Below are 21955 nucleotides of genomic sequence, written 5' to 3' on the forward strand. Positions count from 1 at the left end.
CAGTGCAAGCAGAAACTTCTCTTGCAACCAGCTGTAACAAAAGATGCCTTTCTTTATTTTCACACACTGTATGTATATATTTATGCTGTCCCTTCCGCTCCCTCTCCCACCATTTCCACCCCTTCCTACAGACCCGATCCTAAATAAAGCTTGATTGAAGTAAATCTTAAGCTATTCTTCATCTCAGAAAAATACATGAAAAAGTGGCAATAGTACTGATCAGGTCCTTTTGACCAGATCCTCGTAAAAATAATACTCCATGACGTATGGTTTTGTGGGCGCCAGGGAAAAGAGTAGATTCAAGAACTAGGCAGGCAATAAATATCCTAAAATATGGTGTGCCAAATTGAAACAATTGGGTGGTGAAATATGTAGAACCACTGAGTGTTCCTCCAACTGCTTTCTGACATCAGAAGGTTCATGGGATCATGGTGTCCTCTTTCACTTTTATGTACTGTTGAGAAAAATATATTGGAGTAGTATTTTAGCTATGGCACTAGAAAATTATTATTATTAACTGATATTTCTTCTGGTTATAAAATGTAATATGGTATTTATGTTTAGGGAAGAAAACAAACATTTTTTTAGGAAAAATTTATTCAATAAAATGAATAATCTTAATTGTACAGCTCAAAGAATTTTTTGAGCTATGTATCTATCTGTGTAATCACCCAGATTAAGATGCAGCATATTTCAGGGGCTCCTGAGTGGCTCAGTTGTTGAAGCATCCGACTTTGGCTCAGGTCATGATCTCAAGGTTCTTGAGTTCGAGCCCCACATCGGGCTCTGTGCTGTCAGCTCAGAAACTGGAGTCTGCTTTGGATTCTGTGTCTCCCTCTTTCTCTGCTCCTCCCCTGCTCATGCTCATTCATTCATTCATATTCTCTCTCTCTCTCTGTCTCAATAATAAACATTACAAGAAATAAGATATAGCATATTTTTGTCACCCCAAATGGTTTATTCGTGCCCCTTCACAATGGTTAATTCCCCACCAGAGGTGACCTCCATAGATTAATTTTGCCTGGAACAAAACTAGGTTAGTTTTCCAGAAACAGACATGTTCGAGTCTTATATGGCAAAGGTTATGCTGCAAATTTTCTGTACGTTATCTCACTTTAAACCCTTTTAATCCTGACCACAAGAAGAGACAGGTATTTGTATCCTAAGTTTCTAAGAGAGAGGATAAGTCACTTGTTCAACATAAAACTGCACTTGAAAAATCTGAATTTACTACACCCAAATAATCACTCAGGCTATATTTACACTGTATTGACCATTAAATATGATCCCCAATTAATGGTTTAAAATTTTAATGTGCTACATAATAATAGTGTTAATAATAATATTAATCCCATTCTGTCTAGCAGGTACTGAGCTAAATGTTTGATAGCATTGCCTCATTTAATCCTCCTAGCAACCCGGTAAAGCAGATATTGCCATATCCGTTTTGCACATGTAGCAAAAAGGTGAAAGTATTTCCCCACATTTAAATATTAAGTGGATTCAAATCGTACTTTCTGACTCACAGTTCTTGGTTCATAATAAGTGCTCAATAAATATATGTTGAATCACCGAATTAAATGATGAATAAAAATGCTTGATAAAAAGTAGGCTATGTTTTGAAAATGCTGAGCAAAGTTGTTCATCACTTCCATGATGGCATTTACAGGGAGAAAAAAATTACAGCAATTAAAAGTTAGAGAATGTTGGTCTCTTTCCCTCGTTTTCGACATGAGTAAACTGAAGCACCAAATGATCTGTTCAAGAGCAGAGCACATAGTCAAATAATGTTGATCTGGGCTGAAAATCAGGTTTCTTGAGCCCCATTCCATTTCTATGGTTCTGAACCAAACACACTGCATGGGTTTTAAATAAGTTAGTAACTGAATTTGTTAATTTTATCAACACTTCAAATAGCTGTGGCAATTATTCTGTAATGTGCTACAAGGAAAACCAGAAAAAAGAAGCAATATAGAACAAGGTTACTTTCCTTGAGATGCTTAGATATTTCATCATCAAGAGGAGAATTAACATTATGAGACAGTGAATATTACTAAACATGTGCTCCTGAAAAACAAACAAAAAAACAGCCCTATAAAAGACTGCATGATAAAGTATATCATTAAACATAATCAACCACCACAATTTATAGAACTGATAATACCCTCAGGGAAAGTCAAGAAGGGAAGAGATCAGTGTCGGCAGCAAATACAAAGGAATTCAAGACTGGTTTAGAAGTTATCATAGGCTCACAGATTTGAGAAGAGAAATCATCCAGTCCAAACCCCTCATTTTATACAAGAGGCAGTGTGAACAGGGAGATGACAGTCTATGCCCATGGCCACAAATCTTCAGTGTGGCCACAGCCACTCACCTCCAGTCCAGGATTCTGTCCATTAGTACCATTTTACCAACTTGTCCATGAAACACTGACAGAGAAAAGTTACTCCTCACCCAAAACAGTAAAATAAGTTAAAACATTAATGAACCAGCTGACATGCCATAAAAGATACATGTAAAAATACCATTTAGCAGTATAATGACCCAATTGCTTCCATTTTCAATGCATTGCAAGTGGACTTTGGCACTTAGTACATATTACTTTCTTAAAGATAATTAAAGAAACAAGTAGGGGTGCCTGGGTGGCCCAGTCAGTTAAGCATCTGACCTCGGCTCAGGTCATGATCTCAGTTGGTGGGTTTGAGCCCCGTGTTGGGCTTGGTGTTGACAGTGCTGAGCCTGCTTGGAATTCTCACTCTCTCTTCCCTCTCTGCCCCTCCCCCACTCATGCTTTTCTCCCCCCCCCCCCCCCTCTCTCTGTCTCCCTCTCTCTCATAATAAATAAAGTTTTAAAAAACTCAAAAAAATAACTAAAGATAAGTCAGAGAGAATGTCAGGTCACAACATACATCTTCCAACTCATTCAGTGTCCTAAAATGTATAGCTCACAGAAGATTAAAAATAGAAAATACATTTTTACAAAAATACTTTTTTCCTGACATCTTATGATGGAATACATTTTTGTTCTCCATTTAAAATTGTCAATGGTGCACAAGTGATTTCATCCTGTGAACCCATGAGGAATGCAACCACATTCAAGCCTCCCAGCTGTTGTTCATCAAGAATTGTAATATTTATTCTGGAAGGAGCAAACAACAGATGCGTTTGGAGAATGTGAGTTCACCTGGTTTCTATAGCATGTAAGCTCAAATTCAATTTGCTCATCAACAAACATCTTGTAAAAGAACGACCACCAAAAAAGTTAAAAGTAAATTAAAGAAATAAAAAGCATCAGGTTCTATAAATTTAAATTTCAGACTCCATGTACAATCTTGATTTTAATCCTTGTTCTTTCATACCACTCCCATTTTATGCTATAATTAATATCAGTAACTACTGGTGATACTTTTCTGGAAACATGTTTTTTCTACCCATTTCAATACCTTATCCTGCTACCTTCTTTAAAAATGGCATCTTCATTTTCTGGGACAATAACTTACAGTTGTTTTAAAGATGACATAAAATGTATTTTCAGCTCTCTTTCCTGATTTACGGCCACTTTCAACAAAACTGCCAACCAGGCATGAGAATCCATGAAAACACTTCAGGGTCCCTGAACGACCGTCTATCATTTTCAAATGAACATTTGTATTAGACACCAGAATTGTTCAATAATGATTCAAATTTAGACCTTTTGCCTAGCAAGTACACACTTCCGATATCTTCTAAAAGGAAATAAAAAAAATAATATAAAACGAATTTAAGCATTTGTACAAAACCAGGTAGAAAGAATAGAAAACTTTTATTTATTTATTTATTGTTTCCCTACTCTTGTTCCCAGCTTTTGGCTATTTAATAGGTAATACACAAAAGAATAAAGAAGCATAGAAAAAAAGGGAAACGTCTATCAGATGATTTCTTAATAAATTTGTGATGAAATTTTAGTGGTCTAACAAGTGCTCTTTTTTCGATAATCTATAAATTTCATCTTTTAAAACTAACTGATCCCTTTCACCATAACTTTTAAAGAGTGAGACAACTAAAATGACATTAGCATGCAAAATTAAAAGCAACCTTTAATCTTAAATCTGTGAAATTTAAAATAAAATTAGTTCAGGGCTCCTGGGTGGCTCAGTCAGATGAGCATCACACTTCGGCTCAGGTCATGATCTCACAGTTTGTAAGTTCAAGCCCCACGTTGGACTCTGTGCTAACAGCTCAGAGCCTGGAGCCTGCTTCAGATTCTGTGTCTCCCTCTCTCTCTACCCCTGTCCCGCTCACATTCTCTCTCTCTCTCTCTCAAAAATAAATGTTAATTTAAAACAAAATAAAACAAAATAAATAAAATTTGAAAGTTCATTGGAGGCGCATCTGGGTGGCTCAGTTGGCTAAGCATCTGACTCTTGGTTTGGGCTCAGATCATGATCTTCCGATTTGTGAGATTGAGCCCCACATAGGGCTCCACACTGATAGTGCAGAGCCTACTTGGTATTCCCTCTCTCTCTCTCTCTCTCTCTCTCTCTCTCTCTGCCCCTTCCCCACTCATACACTCGCTCTCTCTCTCAAAATAAATTTAAAAATTAACTTAAAAAGATAAAATAAAATTAGTTCATTGGAAATTATATTCTACTGAATATCTGACACTGAATAACTGATACTTCATGGTCACAGTATGCTTACCTTTTTTCTATCAATGTTCAGCATACAGATTATTCAAATAGATTCTATTCCATCAATATTTATGGAATGCAGATAATCCTTCTAGAATTCAGGGACTGAATAGCTGGGTGTGGGCAAGGGAGTACCCACAGTAGTGTGGGATGGAGCAATGAGAGCCTAATCTGGGGTGGCAGATACTGCCAAATCCTCAATATAGACTACGACACACTTAAAAAAAAAATCCTTAGGCAGTGCAAAGCAGGGTGAGAGCCTGAACTCTGAGAGCCAGATGACCCGGTTCAAAGCTTGGATTTGCTTTTCAGCAATAGGCAAGTAACATGATTTCTGTGCAACTTGGTTTCCTCATCAGTAGGATAGAGTTAGGGAGGTAAAAACTAAGTCACTATAGATAAAACACAATTACTGTGCCTCACGCGGAGTAAGCGCCATATACATGTTGGCTATTATTATCTTTTTTCTTAACTGAAGTATAGTTGAAACACAATGTTACATTAGTTTCAAGTGTGCCACATAGATGGTTTGACAATTCTGTATGTTATGCTATGCTCCCCATACCTGTGGTTACCACCTGTCACCACACGATGCCATTAACAATCATCCCCTATGCTGTACCTTTCATCCCCATGACTTATTCATTCCACAACTGGAAGTCCACTCCTCCATATTCACCCATTTTACCCATCCCCCATCTCCTCCCCTTTGGCAGTCTACCTGAATAATCTGTATTTTTGTTTAACTGTATTATGGACCTGGTTTCTCTTACTACTTAGAGTATAACATTTGGAGACTAGAGACAATGTCTTACATATTTATATAGTCACCAATCTCTATTGCAGTCCTGTTGTCCAGGAGCTACTTATATGTTATATTGGTATATAAATGATAGTAGTAATGGAAGAACAAAAATAGAAGGATTGTTTGAACACTTAGGAGAGAGGAGTTCAACCTAAAAAGGGAATAGGGATAGAAAAAGAAAAAAAGAAAGAAAGAAAGAAACAAACAAACAAACAAACAAACAAACTACCAATTTCCAAGTGGAAGCATTCCAGACCAGGAAAATAGCAGGATAAGTTAACATGACAGAATTTTTTCTAATTGAGGGAGGGACAAAGCTGGACTTGGATTTTCCTCTATGATTGTATTTTCTCTTGTGTATATGTGATTCCTGAACATCTACTCATCCTTGCAATAAGTACATTACTGTCATAGAGATGTACCATGAAGATGAATAGAAGGAACTATCGGGGTGGCCACATTCTACGGTCAAAGTCAAAAGGAAAATCTAAAGCTCTTGGTAATAGCAGCCAAATTAAGCAATTTGCTAAGCTATACCATTTACCTATTTGTTCTAAGAGAATTTCACCATAGGACTTGAAGTTACCTGGTAGAGTGGATATCCTGATATTAGCAAACAATAGAACTCATTATCTTATATTGATATTTTAATCATTGTAGCATATTAGATAAAACGGAAGCTTGTTTTAATTAGAAAGCTGAAAAAGTTGAAAACACCTGGATGGTCCAAACCAAGCTTGGAGTAATGATGAAAACATTTGGTCAAACACAAACCAAATTATGAGATATTACAGAGATATTACAAGATTTTACTTGATGTATGTTTCTGTGCCATTAATTTTAACAGGCCGTTTTAAACAAATCCAACTGAATGGGAAAAAAAAAAGAGTTTAATATAGACAGTGTATAGCATTAAGTTCAATGGAACCACACTAATTCCTTTTTGTTGTTTTCTTTTTCAAATTTACTTTTTACTTCTACATTCACATATATTTCCACATAGGAATATAGATGTGCTTGACTTAGCATCAGGCCACACACAGGAGTCAAATGAATTTATCTCCTCCTCTCCTAACACTTCAGTAAGGTCCATGATTTTTAAATCCTGCATTGCCACTAGATCACAAATGACACCAAATTTAGTAGATCAAATCAAATCTGTATACTCAGATGCCAATTCTATAGAGAAACAGTAAAGGATCTCACAATCTTAAATCAGGGAGGGAAAAAAAGAAAGCTACCACCTGTACCTGGATAACTACCAGCAGTGATTATAAAAACTAACTACATTAAATACACTTAAGCATTGCTGTACATTTTACTACCTATTTGATTAATGACAAAAGTAGTGACAGACAGTTGCAATATGGAATCTAATGTTTATACCCAAACAGTACATCAGTCATTTAGCCCGAATTTACCTTACTCCCACACAAACCTGGTGTCAGGCTCAATGTTTGTTTCTATACAAAAAAAAAAAAAAAAAAAAAAAAAAAAAAAAGCTCAACATTCAGTTTGAGAAGTCCTGCTTTTTTTCACATGAACAAAACTTGTACGTGTGAAAAAAAAAAAATTCAAAGCCTTTCAAACCACACTTTTGAATTTGCTTTCAACATTTGTCTGAAGCATTATCACACCTCTCTCAAAAGTTCTATGCCCTACTCAGAAATCTTAACTATGACTACTGCATCATGTGGGAAATTTGGTTTCTGCTCTTTTAATTGCTTTGCTTTTGTTAATTCTCCAAACATAAAGGTGTTACCTTCATGTTGATAGACCATTTACTTCATTAACAGTCATTGGCATCTCACAGGTTTTCCAATTTTTTTTTTTTTTTACTCTTAATGTTTATTTTTCAGGGAGAGAGACAGAGAGCGAGCAGGGGAGAGGCAGAGAGAGAGAGAGAGGGAGACACAGGATAAAAAGCAGGCTCCAGGCTCAGAGCTGTCAGCACAGAGCCCGATGCAGGGCTTGAACCCATGAACCACGACATCGTGACCTGAGCCGAAGTCGGAGGCTCAACCGTCTGAGCCACCCAGGCGCCCCAGGTTTTCCTATTTTATACCATGTAAGACTTAAATGGAAAATGAAAAATACAGTTGTTGAACTATTCTTTCAACAGACAAGAGTGTCAGTTAAAAATCCCATCCTTTCACATCAGAGGGCTCTGATCTGAGTCCACTGTACTGCAGAAGAAATGGGGGAGAAAAAAGGCTTTAATTTGAAAAGTGGTTGCTGTAAAACTGCAGACAGATACATAGGAGAGAGAGCCATAATCCAAAGCAGCCCACCTGAATTTGAGAAACTTTTTTTTTACTATTTTAATTAAGAAAATTATACTTTAAAAGGTATGGCGGAAACCACAATTAAGAAAGAAAAAAAAATGGTTGAAATAAGCAAATTCAAAGTTTGAATGTTCCTCAGCTAAAATCAAACTGAAAGAAATCACAAGCTCTCATGGCTTGAGTTTTATTTGTTTGTTTGTTTGACTTTTGCTAGACTGTTTAATTCGTGAATATTTTTCAAAGGAGCCGAGGAGGCCAAAATAAAATTACACTAATGTACAATTCAGTACAAAGGAAATACTCAGAATGCACAAATGCCCGCACACAAAGGCAAGATATTACTTCCTTTCACATATATGTCAGATATACTTTAGCAAATCAAAAGAAATGAAGATAACAAGTGGAGAGGAAAATATGGAGATAGCTGATAATTAGATGTGGATTAAGGCAGTAAGGAAAGTGGGGAGAAAGATTACTGCAACTGGAAAACGGAAATGGTCCTTTCCCCCCAATGGTTTCATTTAAATCCAACTTCTAGAGTGTGGGAGTGTTTAGGGTTTTTTTGTGGGGGTTTTTTGCCTTTTTTTTTATAGCCCTTCTCCAACATGTGTGGCATCTAGCATCTGGGTTTGGGTGGCTTATTATTATCTTTCTAAACATATAGTTTGATATTCCTTTAATTAAATGGTGACCATCACCCAAAACAACTTTTCTGGAGAAGGACCTTGCAAACCCACAAAACCCAGGAATGGGTTTGTTGAACCTGCAGGCAGTTTTGTTTAAGTGAGCATTAAAGACTTGGCAAGCCCTCTGTGTTCTCATTTTCTTATTCTCTATTATCTATCCACTTAATAATTTCTGAAACCTTAATCAGACTCTAACCAAAAAAATCCACACAGTGCTTGGGATAGAATGATAATACCATCTGTTTTCATTCTTATGTGGGTTCTTTCCAGCCGTACAATCCAGCATGCTGGCTGCTTACTTTATAATGATCCTAACATTATAGGTGATTTAAAGTAAAGTCTCCTGTGTCATTTGCCTCTTGCAAATGCACACAATCTTTTCAATTCGCAAAAGTCTGGCATATTTTCCTATAAATGTTGGTTGCATTTGAATTCTGTAGATAAATAGGATCAATCCCAACACTTTTACAAAAAGAAAAAAAATCCAGAGCTATTTCTTGCTTTTTTGGGTAATGGCTGGTAAGACGGAAAGTTCTTCTAAAAGGATTTATTTGCCATTTGACTTCTAATTCTCTTAAAGTCTGGATGGCAATTTTAAAAATAAAATAGCTAAGCCATCCCTAAACATAGAACTAACTTACTGAGCACCTTTATACAATGACTTTTCAAATGTGCAGCCTTTACCATATTCATTAAGAATTAGATTACAGCATCATTATTAAAGGATAATAAATAGAGATGCTGGTATCGTTTCCTTCTAGTCGTGGGAACAAGTAAGAATTCAGAGCAAAGGTCAAATGCTTTTAAACTCTTTGGTGCAGGAAAAATCAGCCAACGATATGGAAAAATACACTCCAAATAATTCATTTTTGCAGATTTTAACAATCAATATGGAGCACCATATGATAGATATGGCTCCAACAATCTGTATCAATCATGAAGATTGGCAGTGGCAAACCACACAGACCAATTTTTGTCATGCTACCACAGTCGATTTTACAGACTCTGTGTAACCAAGACTTTCTCTGGTGCTTTCCCTGACACACCACACAGCCCCTTCCAAGATCTGCTTCCAACACATTCAAGGGCTTTTCTGAACCAAACCTAACTGAAAACCTTTGGAGACTGGCACACAATTCTTACGATACTCCATGTTTTCCTTCCAAAGCCTGCATCTTTAATACATTATATTGGGTTTTTCCCATCACACATTTAATGTGTGAAATTTCTAAACTCTTCCCCTTCACTTATCTAAATTGAACTTTGGCAGCCAACAGTTAACTGTTGGAGACTTGCTTCAAAACGATCAAACCCTTTTCTAGATCTGATTGCAAGAAGTATCAGTGCCAAGATAGAAATTTCAGTCTTCATCATACACAAAATCAATATGTATGCTTTGCTCTGGAAAGAAAGCCACCTTGAAAATAATTAATAAAACATCAAAGCTACATACTACTTCAAAAATCCACATGAGACTGAAACATTCGAGGCAATTAAAAGAAATTATTAATTTATATAAGGTGGTACTTTTCTTTGTGTGTGTATATATATATACATATATATATACATACATATATATATATATATATATATATATATATATATATATATATATATATCTCCACACTGAAATCTCAGTTTTGGCTTCAAAATGGCAATTTAAAATCTTAACAACATATCCATAGCAATTATGAATGTTACATTAAATACATAAGCTTTGAAAAACCATAAGAATAATTTGAAAATACTTAAATAATATCAAAACCTATGGAGAAATGCAAACTACATTTTACTGAAACACAATGCATAGGCATATTATTAGAATTTGGAAAAAAGGCATAAATTTTATATTACAGTATGTACGTAAGTGAAAGGAGACCTCCATAAAACACATGCCAACAAAACAAATCTCATGTATCAGCTGCATTTTAGTGTCCTACAGAGTTAACTTTAGTTAACTTTATTTATTCTTATATGCGCCTTGCTTAGTGGTAGATATTTTAAAAACAGGTTTAAAAAAAAAGGTGACTCAGAAGCACACTAGATATGGAAGACACAGGGAGGGGTGGTGGTGGTGGGAGAGCGAGAAAGAGAGAGGGAGACAGAGAGGGAGAGGGAGAGAGAATGAATCACATATTAGGGAGGTGCCTGAGAAAAGGAAAGCTTGATAGAAGAGATGATATTTCTCTTGGCTTTTGAAGATGAGCCAGTTGTTCAAGGCTGTGAACGGAAGGGTGCACGTCCTGGACCAGGGTGAATAACTGCATAAAGAGGAAGATGGAAAGCTCTGTTTGGGTAAGATAGATAAGGGTCTTGTTTACCTGGCTTAGGTGTTTAGACTCTATCAGCTAGGCAACTGGAAGTCATTAGAGGTTTTCAATCAGGAAGATGACATAACCAGATCTGCATTTTGAAAAGATAACTGGCATCATCAATGAGATAAATGGATCTGTAACAAGAGAGACGAGGCAAGGAGTCTACTCAGGAGAAATCTGTGATACACTGTGACAGATGGTGAGAACCTGCAGTAAGGTGGAAGCATTGATGCTTCAGAGCAATTTTCTCTGTGCTCTCTGGAAGGCCCAAACCCTAAATCCAAGCCAATGTATTGATTTCAAGGACCCACAAGGCGCTTGACAACTTTATTTAGCACTTCAAGAATATACATCTTTGCAGAGCACCTTTTTAGACATTTCTTAACCAAACCTCTTAAGCTCCTTAGAAATGAAAGGATAATACGTTTTCCTCAGTATTAGAGAAAACATTCAAATAGAAATTCTGTTACTATGACCTAGGGCTTCTGCATCAATGTCTTGAGAGCATCTACTGATCTACTTCTCTATTTGTCATTAATCTTGTACATCTGATGATACAGCAAAAGCTACAATGGTGTCTAATTTCAAATTGTATCTCCCTTCCTTATTAGTTTTGCTCTGTTCAATTTCATGAGCCAGCCAAAATGATGAAAAGACATGGCATTTGTTTGAAATTAGAGGAAAAAGAAGTAGGGTGGGTAGGAATGCACTAACCATGGAATCAGAGAACAAGGCTTTAGAATTGTTCTAGTCAATATTTTCATTTTAGAGATGAAGAAATCTTGACCCAGTGAGATAAGTGATTTGCCCAACATAAAATTAACTGCTAACAAGCCCACAAGAAACCATGTGATTGTTAACCCATTTTTTCTAAAGCTGTTTATTTTATAAATTATAACAATGTTGTTAACAAAATTTTGGGAAAGAAGTTATTGTTCAAGGATCCACAGAAAAGATAAATATATTTTTACCCTTCTTAAATCAGGAAGAAGCTTGTTTTATTTGTATTTTTATTAAATGAGAGTGATAGTCATTTAGTATTTAGCTACACAGTTGCATTAATATCCTAATCCTCTAATGGCACTAAAACATATATAATGAATTTGAAACCATTGATTAAAATGATTATTTCTTCAGGTCCAATATATGAATTCTTAAAGAGATCAGTCAAAGATATCCTTTGGGGTACCTTAATGATGATTTAAATCCTACAGCATGATTGAGTTGGTCAATTTCTCTTTCTTGAGCTGATTTTTAACCTTTTTTTTCTCCCTAGCTACAGCCTATTGCTGGTTTGTATTTTGATAGTAATTAACAACTGTAATGCATTAGTATTTAAGTCCACCTATGAGTTTTAGAACAGTGTAATTATTCCAGGACAGAACTGAATGGGGCTGCTAGGTAGAATTTGTGCATTGCATACATTTCCATTTCTTCATTTATTCAGAATACAAGTAATGTAAGGCTCACTGAGCAAACCTCACAACAATGACACATTGTTCAAATTCAGGAATAAGGGTGTTCTACTTTTACTTCCTATTATTCTAAAAAAAGTAGCAAAATTTTGATAAAGTTACTTGGGGACAAAGTCATGTATGTAAAAATAAAAATGCTCTTCTGAAAGAACAAAATATCTAAACAAAACTTGAAGAAGTAGAAAAAATGCCTTTGCATATTTGTCAGAAGTAGTATTAATAACTGCATGATTCCAAAACACGTAGATGTTTTGGAAAAAATATTCAGTAAAGATTAACCATCTCTATGATTCTAACACTAAGAATATAGAGGAAGCTCAATAAATTAATGTTTAGTGTCTAATCCAAATTTGATATTAACTAATAAGTACAGCCACATAATCTCTTACCACATTTCTTAAATTCTTCCTCATTACTAGAAAGTAACATCCCCTACTTTAAAAGATCAAAATAAAAGCTGGTTTAATTGACTCTAGTTTTTGTATGCATTTGTGAAGGTGCATATCATTTTTACATAAATTGGAAAGAAACTGTTATTGCTAATACTAGTCTCTATTGTCTGTCTGCACACTTCACCTAGGACTATGGATTGTGTGTTGAAACTTCCAGTGTTTGAAGATCTGCTTCTTTGCCCTTTGAACCGTAAGTCACTTTTGTCCCCAAATATTGTTTGCTGCATTCTGATTGATCTGTGTGCTTTTGCATCTTCCCCAGGATTCCACAACTGTGCCACATTGCTTAAACCGTGCAGAGTGAGCACAAATATTTGATAAGCAAAGGTGATTTTCCTAAGTCTTTTTACAGGAAGAAATGGCATTGTTGCTAGTGTATGATTTTCATATGTCTCATTGTGATGGTTAAATTAAAACAAAACAAAACAAAAGAAAACAAGCTTGGCAATGAAATCAGAAAAAAAAAATTAAGGACAATTCTCTGTACTGGTACATATATAAATTAGGATTACCTTAGCTGGGTCTCTGTAATCATTAGCAGTAATGTGCTTATTAACTTGTTAGTTTAATACATATGGCATCAAAGTAAAACCTAATGATGGAATCAAGCAAAATCACAAAATGATCGTTTTCTCTCTTTACCCTAAGCTGAGCAAGGAACCTTTCCAAGCAGTGTGAACTCACTGGCTTCCCCATAACGCTACAGAGCTCACGCTGCCATATAACTGGGAATCGGAGAGGTGAGGTCATTTCATCACTCCTTGGAAAAAAATGCAAAACGTCTGCTAAAATCTGACTTCATTTGATTTACTCTCCAAGACTGTTTTTTATTAAATATGTTTGACTGCTATCTCTAATTAAATGTAGAATTAATTTTGGCAAACTAACCACAGATGCAGTTTATGTTCAATTTTATCAGACAGATTTATTTATAAGCTGTCAACTTCTTGAAAGACTTCATTTTGGAGCAGTTTTAAATTGCTAACAGTAGCTGTAAATGGAGCTACTGTTCTCTGGAACACTAAAGGAAAAGTATGCTATAAATGTCCATTCCATCTGTGAGGAATCATAAAACAATCACATTCCTTTATTTTTTTTTCCTCCGTAGGACCTTTATTAAATTAGTTCAACTCAATTAAAAATAACTTCAAAAACATTTCAGAGCCCTTTGTTTCATGGAATACTTGGAACTCTCTGCACGGAACGTCACCCTTTTAACTAATCCCTTTTAGTAAATGGAGGAGAATAGTGGTATTGTGACTTCAGACAGTGCTTTCAAGGGTCTCTACTGTACCGAATTGAGGTCACTGCAAGACAATGCTCAACACCCAATAGCCATTCAAACATTCTTCACAACTCTATCAAACGTGTCTTTCTTTCTCTCACCCGCTTTCTCTCATGGCAAACTCAGAGGACAATGGAAAAGCCTCTAGCACCATTTATGGTCACCATATTTGCACATGACAAAGTCTATTCTTCCTGGTTTGCCAACTCCCTGTAAAAAGAATGAACCCTAGGATAGATTTTCCCACCATTACTGTTATTCAAACTTATTTTGTATTTAATTATTTTTGTTGTTGTTGTTAGAGGGCCGTTCCATGGCATTTGAGAAGCTGACTTGCTATTTTCGTGCATGTGTAACAAAGCAGAGACTAAATGCAGAATTAAATATGTCACATTATAGCCAGCATATGCATGATGGAGCGCACAATTTAGTACAAAACGGAGACAAATGAGGAAATTGGAATTATTATACCTTGTCTTCTTGTCTAACATTAAAAGTATTATAAAACTTACTGTTTACCCATGAACCACCATGCTTGTGCCCCACAAGCACTATTTAGTTTTGCTTGGGAGTTTTTATGGCTGCAGCCACAAACAAACAAAATCAATTGCTGTAAATTTTTCTCACCAGGGCTGCTCCTTTTTGAACGAAGAAAAAAAGAAAAAAAAGATGTATCCAGAGCATCGTCCTCCAAACAAACAAGAGGAGCACATATTTGCAAGCTATATAGTAAAGTTGTTGCAATGAAGATTTTGATTTTAATTAAGAATGGGATTTGTAGGACAATTAGTGAGATGTAATATTCTTTGCAAGAAACAGTACCCTTATTGGAAATACCACCTAAAATGGAGCGGGGGCATTTGGAGCTGCACAGAGACTTATATCTATGGGTTTCTACAGTTAATGAGAAAGAAAAATACAAGGAAAATGTAGGTACCTCACCTGAAATCCAGGAATACAAATACCGTTTGCCTGGTTTTTTTTCCCCTCCTTAATTTTTCTTTTTAATTTAAACCATAGAAATCTGTGCTGTTGAGATTTCAACCAGGTAATCATCTTATCATTAATACGTTTATGTTATTTCTTCACATTGACTTTAAACCACTGATCATTAGGAGTATACCTCATCTTTTTTGATGATTTTACAAGGACATAATAATATACTTAATAGTAATAAAGGCAACGAACTCTCCAGTTATTTTTGGTATGCTCAGCTGTCCTGACATTAAAAAGAGGGCTTTTTCTTACAGTATAGAAAATAATTTGTGTAATTGTTTAAATGTTGGAATGACCATTTCCTTTACAGTACATAAATTTTCATGTGTTATAAAAACTAACAATGTATTTATTAATCAAATGCCTGATAATTTCCCATGTCTATTCAATTAATTTCATAACAAAATTTTCATTTTTCCTTTATAAGCAATAAGATTAAACATTACCAAGTGAGTTAAGGGATCTCCTTTCTCTAGCAGATGGAAAAGATACTAACAGTGAGTATGTCACCAGATATTATGCTGTCAATAATAAAGGCCAAATACATATAATCACATATATGTCATTTTAAACAGTGTAGTAAGCCCAAAACTCTTCACTATTTATTCTATAGTATTAAGCATATTCTATCTGCCAGGCATTACACCAAACAATGGTAGAGTACAATATACAACGAGGATATCTTAATGCAGTTTATCATATGCTGGAATGACATACATCTAAACCAGTATAATCAGTCACACTGTGTGAAGGGCAGTAGATACACAAATAGGTATAAGATTTCTTTCATTGTACAAATTGAAAGTGCAAATTCCCCACTATGGCAGGCAGGCTGGATAGAATCTATGGTAGCTTTTGAATTCCCACCTGAAAAGCATCATGGGAAATATATTAGGGTTGAGAATGAGATGTACAGAATTTAACTTGGGGAAGGGGTAAAAAAGAACACTAAAGGGAACAGAAACATGTGGATTATAATAAGGAATATTTAGTGGCCCATTATTTGATGATGCTATTTATATGGGATTAGGGCAAGGCAGGTCTGGAAGTTCAGATTGAGGCCATAGTGTAGCTGGTGGCCCTTAAGTGCTATCCTCAACTGCAATCGATTGGTGTAGGAAGAGATGGGGAGCCGGATAAGGACCTCCAAGGCTACTTGAGGATTTCAAATGAGAAGGGATGAGAGAATGGGTTTTTTTCTGTGCCAAAGGAAAGGAGAAGATGCATGAAACAGAAAAAAAAATGTGCTTTGGAAACCAGATATGGTGGCTGAGAAGAGGAAAGGAGCCAATGTGATCACAAAGGTCTTACACCAGGCTGGCTGGATCTATAAATGGTTCGACCATGTGAAATTGCCAACTCAATACATCCTTCAAATAATATTTGAAGAAAGGCAGTAGAGAGGGAAGAAAGAAAAATGTGGTTTGTGTCTAGATTCAAGAAACAAAAGGATGAAGTAGAGTCAGTAAAATGGTTACATGAAAGTCTCCTGTAGAGCTAGAATTCACACTTAATTTCCTTAGTATAACTGAAACATGGGAGAGTTGTTTTTCCCTCCAGTGTTAGCTTCAAAATATAACAGACTTCATATTTTGTATAACTTTCCAAAACCTAAAATTCCTGATTCATCATTTTGCTCCTTTACTGTCCTTTAACTAAAGCCCTATGTGTGGCATTTTTAAAATGAAATTTCAGTTTAAAAATATGTCTTTGTACACTTTATTTCAGAACACAGTAAAATATAAACATAACACTTCACCAATTCAAGCACGCAACCAACCTACCAGTTACGATAACTTTGTAGTTATTATCAATTATCTTCAATTTCAAAAAATGGTTTTCCTCATGCAATTTTGAATCATATTTTACCTTTGATTTAATTCTATAACTTCAGTGGAAATTCAAAAGGTGTGTATTGTCCTTTAATAGCTGTCCCATTATAAGAAATGCTAAATCTTAACTATGGCTGTCTTGCTCCTGATTAATAAGCTTTGTAAAATGTCAATAATGTTAAATGGAGCTTCAGTATAATCATTTGGATATTTCCTTTATTCACTCTTTTTTTTTAATTTTAAAAAGTTTTTTAAGGTTATTCATTTTTGAGAGAGAGAGAGTCAGAGCATGAGTCAGGGAGGGGCAGAGAGACAGAGAGAGAGAGACAGAGACAGAGACAGAGACAGAATCTGAAATAGGCTCCAGGCTCTGAGCTGTCAGCACAGGGCCTGATGCAGGGCTCAAACCCATGAACCATGAGATCATGACCTGAGCTGACTGAGCCACCCGGGCGCCCCTCCTTTATTCACTAACTACCTTGTGGAGAAAGTGTCCATATCACACTTTCATAAGGATTATGTGGAAGACAGGCTGACTTCAAAATTCCCAAAGACCACCTGAAAATGGAGGGTATGTGTTCTTACAGGGTGATAATAAAGACAGCTGACCCACAGAGCCACCACATCCCAACCCAGTACCTTTGTTCAAAATAAAAGGCCCCATCCTTTGGACTGACCTTTCCCAGCAAACAAGAACTTAGCCAGAAAAAAGTGCAAGAGGTGAATGTCAGCTCTGTTCACCCCTATTCATCTCCTCAACTGGGCTCCTTTGGGCCATGGGAAAACTGCACAGTTGAGTCTGGGGCTCCAGCCTACCACATGCCAGGAATTCTGTTCTATGCATTCCATATACATTATCTCCATTAATTCTCAAAATAGCTCTGAGCTGCAATAATTGTGCCCATTTCTGAGGTTAGCTAACTTGCCTAAGATCACAGTTAGTGGCAGCATTCAAGTTGTTGGATTAGCATTCTGACCTCAAAGAACTCATTCTTATCCACAATGAATAATTGCCAGTATCATTATGTTAAACAAATATTTAATTTCATGCTTTTACATAACTATGCTTTGTTAATTATTTGGCTATTATATACATGTATATTAGTAGTCATGGGCTGATTAAGTCCCACATTTACAACATAGCAGTTTCCTTAGGTGACAACTTCCTAATAAATGGAGGGAGGTATATCTAGAAAGATTCCACCAAGGGTTTCAAATTTTGTCAGCTGAAAGAAGAAAAAACTATTCCATTTTGGAAAAAAAAACTTGTCATTAACAGAAAAGAAAAACTACTATTAATTTTTGGAAAAGAAATCACAAACTACTATTAATGGGACAAAGAAATTAACTCTAAAAGTATCTCTCCCTTTAATGCCCTCTTCAAAATAAAAGCTTATTCAGCACACTCAAATTAGTAAAAAAAAAAATCCCCCAAATTAAGATAAACAGTATAAGTTATCCACACAGACAAGCGAGCCTATGCTTAAAAACAAAACAAACAAAAAATCAAATTACACTAATAATATTTTACTTGGTAATAAAATAGTTCTTAAAGCATTTCTCAACTCAAACTAGTTTTGCCAAATCAAAAATTTTCTTTTGGGTAGTTAAGAAGGCCAAGAGTATACCAAATGATTTAAAAACCATTTTCCCTATTACCATCCATTTTCCCAAAGGCAGCACTGGCAAACAATTTGGCTGTTAAGGGAGAGAAAACATTGTACATTTTTTTTTCATTGTCAAAATAAACCTTAGTTAAGAAACTGCTGGTTGCAAATAATTTAAAACCTCTCAAGTATTGGGTAAAATCAGTATATACTGCAGGCTACATAACCTTAGAATGTTTTCCCCTTAAGACATGATTCAAGAAACAATGGAGAGTGCGTGCTAATTCCCCCAGTACCTGTATAAATGTCACAAGAATAGAAAATCCATTTGCTTGTTTTTAAAGTAATCTTAAACTCACAGACTTTGGATTATAGAATTTCACAAACAAGAAGTGGACGTTGAGGGGGGGGAGGAGGGAGAGAGGGAGGGAAAAGGAGGAGGAAGAGTAAACTGCCACACCTTAGGAAAATTTAGTTTCAAAATATATTAATGGAGCTAGAGGGCAGGAGAAAACTTCAGAAATGATTTCCCAGGGACTGATGTTTCACCCATGAAATCAAACTTTAAAAATGATGTTATTATTTCATTTCTAGTAACTATAGTTCTCTCCATGGAGTCTGAGGGGCCTAAGAAGCCCAGGAGAGTCAAAACATTCAGGAAAACAGTTCTGGTTTTGTTTTTTGTTTTTTGTTTTTCCTTTTAAATTAGTCACTATATACAAATCCACTGAGGGTGGTGAGGATTTTCAAACTCATTGAACACATGACTATAAAATACAAAAATATAATCAAATATTCAAGGTTTAGAATGTTATATTCATTCATTCAATGAATCATTATTTTTGTCCCAGCAATATTTCAAGAATACTTCCAAAGTGCCAAAGACAGGGTTCCAAGATCTTTAAACAAAAATGACATATAAATATCATGTTTTCACAAAATTTAGAATGACCTGTTTTCTTAATTATTTAAATATACATTTAATTAACTTAGTACCAACGGCTCCTACATATGTTTCTACATATTGGACACTGCCCAGGCAGCTACAGTACAACCACATGTTTAAAGAACTACCAAGTGCATTCTCTCTCTTTCTCTCTTTCTCCCTCCCTCCCCACAATGTACATAATGTATATCTATCTATAGCTATATGTATATATATGCACATATATATTAGATTGTTTTTATTGCATAATCATTAGCAATAATAATTATTGTTCCATAAATTACCAGAATATTAATCATAATTATGAGTGAAATGCATTGATAAGACAAAAGGTTGTAACGACAAATTTTCAAAGACAGATGCTGTGGTTTAATTGTGATGCCCTCCTTGTGCACATATTTAAACAGTAATATGAAGCAATAAATATTCCTTATCTTTATTACTCATCTTCTCTTGTGTCCATTTTTACTTTTATGTGGTTATTAAAGTATATGGAATAAAACCAATTAGGTGCTTTGCCTACAAGTGTCAGGCAGATCTACTTGGTTACTAGAGTGTAAAGGTCTACATGGGGAAGATAAATTTATCTTTGATAAAATGATTAAAATGGCAGATTATATGCTCTTTATTCCAGCTGAGAGAAAATGCCCTGCAAAGTGATTATGAATGTGATATATTGGGGAGCAAGAAACTTCAATTTAAGGTGTAACCTCCAGTTATAAATTCTGAGATCATTTAATTTTCTACTGCAAATAATATGTTTGGAATATGAGGAAACAATCCAACCCACTTTTCTAGGAAACGATTCTTAAATATTTTTTCCTCTTTGGAAATCTTCCTTTTAATAGTACTTAAAAGTATATGGATCTAAATATTTACAGCCTCCATTTATTCAAGTAACAGGCAAAAATAAAAGCATCTTGTTTCTGCGCACCACCCCCACCCCCCACAAATACAGCCAACAGGGTCTCAGTATAATGAAGAGAAAGACAGGCCTCTTTAGTCTTCACCATTCTTCCAACTAATATCCCAGAAATGGGCCAAAAAGCAGGCAGAGGGTTTTACATTCCCCTAGGAATGCTGTGAGCAACGAGTGAGAACCTCTGAGCTTACATTTTAGAATTCTTAAAAGGAAGTATAGACACCCGTGACCATAAATCTCAGCTTCTTTGCCCAGTAAATCAAGGTTGTATCAACACAGGGCTACCGAATCAAAAATATATTGATCCTACATATTTTCAATATCAGTCTAATGGCGAAAGTAGATTTTAACAGAAAGGATTCATTTTGAAGATAGACTGAACTTCTCCCCACCCCCAATAATGATGACCTCTGGAGAAGCTGTTTTAGCAACTGTCCACTGTTGTCATTTATATAATGTGGTACGTTTTTTTTCTCATTAATGTAAGAGCAGCATAGTATCACAGTTTCTGCTAGCAAAAGCTGCCTTAGTGAGGCTTGCATTGACACTGAACTACCAAACATTGCCATGCATACCTGCCGAATCCAGAAGAAACTATCAAACACTATTTGGTAGAGCAGGGGAAGCACGGAGAGGAGACACACATACGGATTTGATTACTTGAATGTAAGTGAATAATCTGGCAATCTAATATTAATTAAGATATTTTGAATGATTTACTAAACACTACAGGCTAATTTTAGTCTTCCTTCTAGCTATCTATCTTCTGATCACTACTATTTCAGATGATTTGCTGTTTCCACTTGAATATGGCTATAGATTCTTACATTGATAAAATATTTTTTCCCCTAAATCAGTCATTCACAAACGTTTCCATCTCAACACATTTGAGAAACATTATACAATCCTATCGACAACAGCAGTCCATTACGGCAGTAAATCTTAATTAGGGACATATATTTAAAAGAGAAGTAATTTTTAAAGCGCCTTGTTCACTCGGCCTTCTGAATTGCACCCCGTAGAAGGGTTGTATCCTATGGTTCACAATCATTTCCAATTTACTGAATAAAGTAACAAAATGTTTAATTATCAGTTTTTATGCCTGAGATACTTATAATAAAATTGCTGATGACTCCTTAAAGAGTATTTAGATAACACCAGTAATATACTGGTTGCAAATGAAAAATACTGGTATTCATCCAAAAGTCAGTAACATATCTGTGTGAAAATATCTGTACATTTCAGAGGGTAAAAATATTAGTGAAGAGGGAAGATAAAAGAAACATAATTTCTAGCTGATCAATAATTCCTTATTTTAGCTCTTGCTTCTAACAAATTCCTCCATATCAAGGAGAGAGCAGATTTTCTGCCTCATCCTAAAAAAACAAAGAATGACTGCTATTCCCTTCCCCCCAGTTTCTATATACAGTCACTAAAACCATCTGCATTCCAGTCGTCATTACAAATGATCGCTTTGCCAGATCTAGTCCCATAAATTGATATATTGGAAAAACTGGCATGAATATTTTAATGCCCTGACATCCTAAAGAATGAGCTTTAGGTTTTATTTTTATATATGAATATTAGGAATGTATATATGATTATACACAAATGTCTTTATATATTCATGCATAGAAAAATTAATCAAATAGAAAACTTAATTTTTGTTAATCTTTTAA

The 21955-nt window shown here is 35.3% G+C and overlaps 1 protein-coding gene and 1 long non-coding RNA gene across 8 annotated transcripts in view; one reads left to right on the top strand and one right to left on the bottom strand.

Moving 5' to 3' along the window:
- Positions 1-15781, top strand: part of LOC132695242 (uncharacterized) — a 41361-nt gene extending 25580 nt beyond the window's left edge. The window contains exons 1-4 of one of the 2 annotated variants that reach the window (XR_009617794.3): positions 10501-10741; positions 12817-12878; positions 13337-13428; positions 14604-15781. This is a non-coding gene — a long non-coding RNA (uncharacterized LOC132695242). Of the gene's footprint in view, positions 1-10500; positions 10742-12816; positions 12879-13336; positions 13429-14603 lie in introns of those variants that run through there. The other variant, XR_009617793.3, reaches the window with a different exon arrangement.
- Positions 1-21955, bottom strand: part of SOX5 (SRY-box transcription factor 5) — a 1011771-nt gene that overhangs the window by 530680 nt on the left and 459136 nt on the right. The gene's annotated exons all lie outside the window — the stretch shown is intronic.

Source organism: Panthera onca, chromosome B4 (genome assembly GCF_046562875.1).
Source record: "Panthera onca isolate mPanOnc1 chromosome B4, mPanOnc1 haplotype 2, whole genome shotgun sequence".
In the NCBI taxonomy this organism is placed as follows: Eukaryota; Metazoa; Chordata; class Mammalia; order Carnivora; family Felidae; genus Panthera; species Panthera onca.